We start from the raw sequence: 2,609 nt of genomic DNA, 5'->3' as shown, positions 1-2,609 counted from the left end.
TGTAGAAGAGCGCTGCAGGTTGCAGAGGAGATCAATGTACAGAACGTCCATTTGGAGCTGGATTGTTTGCCGGTGGTGCAAATGATCAACCAGAAGGGCATCAATTATTCGGGACTGGGACCATGGATTCAGGAAATCAAACACATGCTGGAGACGAAGGATCAGTACAAAGTGACGTGGGTTAGACGCACGGGTAATGTTGCCGCGCATAAATTAGCAAGAGTAGGGGTAGGGGATGAATTGTGTAAGGTTTGGTTGGGGGTTCCCCCAGACTGCATCTTGGATGTAATTTCGGATGACATTCCGAGCTACACTTAGTTAATAAAGCGGCGATCTTTCCCCTCAAAAAAAAAAAAAAGATCACGCCGTGGCCGTTGAGAAGGCTCACGACGCGTAGCACCAGCGCGTGCTCATTTGGAGGGCTCAGTCGTGAACTATACTGCTGCAGCCGCATGCCCACCTGGTGACCACGTCCTGGACGCATGCACCAGCCGGCATCCATCACCTGCGAACCTCCACCGGCCGCCTGGCTTCTTTGCGATCGTGTTCATCATCCAGGAAGTAGCCTTTGGCACCAAGAATCTTCACACCGTCAAGGACTGCCATGGCAAGGCGTGAGTGCAGCAAAGGCCAGAATACTGACCGAAGCAGCATTTTCGTGCGCACGTGCTTGCACGTACGGGCTTCGACGACGCTCTAGTCGGCACGTCCGAACCTGTCAATGACGTTGGACATCTCCTCGGAGCCCTGCCTCCTCGTCGATGTCAGCCGTCGAAGCGGGCTAACCTACTGGCTGCTGCCCGCCCTTTGCATGCACGATGTCCATCACAGGCCGGGTAATGCTACATATACGAAAGGCTATATGTTTTTACATAAAGGTGGGTTTTGATTGAAGATTAAACGGGAGAAGGGGCCCCACCCCATGAAAATCAGGAGGTTAGTTTGTTTAAAAAAACCATAGTCAGCGTGTAAAAGCATGTAAACCTTCCTATGTTTAGCATTATTGATCACAGGCCTCCATGCCCCGACCTGCTCTGGCACCCAGATCCATGTAACGTCCCTGAACGGCGACTCTTGCCGCGACAGAGAAAGAAGCGCAGCCGTGAGGGTGAACCAGAGAAAATAGAATCAAACAAAGTTAACCCCCTCCCTCAATGGGGGAACCGCAGAGCAGCCGGTTAACCACCGAGGCTGGACTGGGAGTGCCTGAGCGGTGCATGTGGGTGGCAACCGTGTGGCTTAGTCGGAGAGGTCGAAAACGCGGCGCTAGATGCAGACCCGGAGCGACGGAAGTCGAGGAAGACAACACCTAGCCAGAAAATCGAGTATGAATGTAGCAGAGTCATCTAGTTATCATTATTATCTAGGAAAGAAATGAGCAGAACCTAAAAGAAACTCAGACACTCTAAATGCACCCAATTTTTTTTACAGTGAATGACAAACGCTCTGCACTTAAGATCGCACACACACCAACCAGCGCACAAAAAAAGTAACGGGTAAATAACAGTCTCACACTATTATCACCAGTACACAGTTCTTCATAGAAGAAACACTGCCTAATACAGACCTACCTAAGAGTAGAGCAAGGCATAAATGATGGAGGAAGAGAACGAATACCTAGGCAGACAGCACGGTGCCGCTGCTGCATACCAACACAGCGGCGCCGTCTGGCCTGGCTACCTGTGGCCCTGCAGGCGAGCGCAGCCACGATGCCCTCCAGCGGCACGACGTCGATGGCATTCGGCCTGGCAGCGGCTCACCCCCGCAGGCGTCCAGCACGGCGCAGCATCCATCTCAAAGCGACCGCGACATCGACAGCCAATTAATCATACAGCAACAAGGCACTGATGCACCATGGAAAGGAGGGTTGCCGTGAAGCAATTTTCGGGTAGGGGAGAAAGCGAGGCGGAGATGGAGCCTTTTATAAGTATATGTAGAGCGGTGGAGCGGCGTGTGGATGAGTTTTCTCGAGAACCATTGGTGTGGATTGGACGAGAGGATTCTGGAGATAGAACACGCGGCGGAACAAAAGGAAGTGGTGGGACGTGGTCACATCAAAATTGGCATCTGCAAGTGCATGCATGCACCTGCCCGTCACATACACAAAACGACGGGCACACACAAACTGACACCACCCATGCGAGAAAGAAAATCACAACCGCATGCAAACGTCTGAAGCGGTAGACGCGGTCAAATGAAAGACATGCATCCCTGCAACGCTGCAAAGACCAAATCTCTTATAAAATCGTTGGGTACACCCAGAACGTACACAGCCAGATCCCTCACTATATAACGTGGCAGTCTCTGATTGGTTGGATTTTCACTGATTGAAAAAAGTCAAAAAACAGGGTAATTTAAACCTAGCTAGGTTTAGTATATTATTAAGAATATTAGAGGAGTTAAGCAATGGAAGAGTGCTGATGTTGTGTGTTTCGAAGGTTTCCTGACAGTATAAGCTTTGTAATGTTGGTGTCAGGGAAAATGCTATACTTACGTAAGGTTGTTATGTAACCTACGTAAACTTCCTTAACCTCTAACTAAGAGGGTGTTTGTTTCTAGGGACTTATTGGTTTAGGGACTTAAAAAAGTCTCTATAAGTCCCATCTAAA

The 2,609-nt window shown here is 49.8% G+C and overlaps 1 long non-coding RNA gene across 1 annotated transcript; it reads right to left on the bottom strand.

Annotated features, from left to right (window-relative positions):
• Nucleotides 1-245: 245 nt before the first annotated feature.
• On the bottom strand, nt 246-1,974 carry LOC123133231 (uncharacterized). The gene is made up of 2 exons (XR_006465197.1): nt 1,618-1,974; nt 246-1,309 (listed from the first exon to the last, which is right to left on the bottom strand). It is a non-coding gene; the product is annotated as an uncharacterized lncRNA (long non-coding RNA).
• Nucleotides 1,975-2,609: the final 635 nt, after the last annotated feature.

This window comes from Triticum aestivum, chromosome 6B (assembly GCF_018294505.1).
Source record: "Triticum aestivum cultivar Chinese Spring chromosome 6B, IWGSC CS RefSeq v2.1, whole genome shotgun sequence".
NCBI lineage: Eukaryota > Viridiplantae > Streptophyta > Magnoliopsida > Poales > Poaceae > Triticum > Triticum aestivum.
The sequence above is the reverse complement of the archived record's forward strand: the minus strand, read 5'-3'. Positions and strand labels throughout refer to the sequence as shown.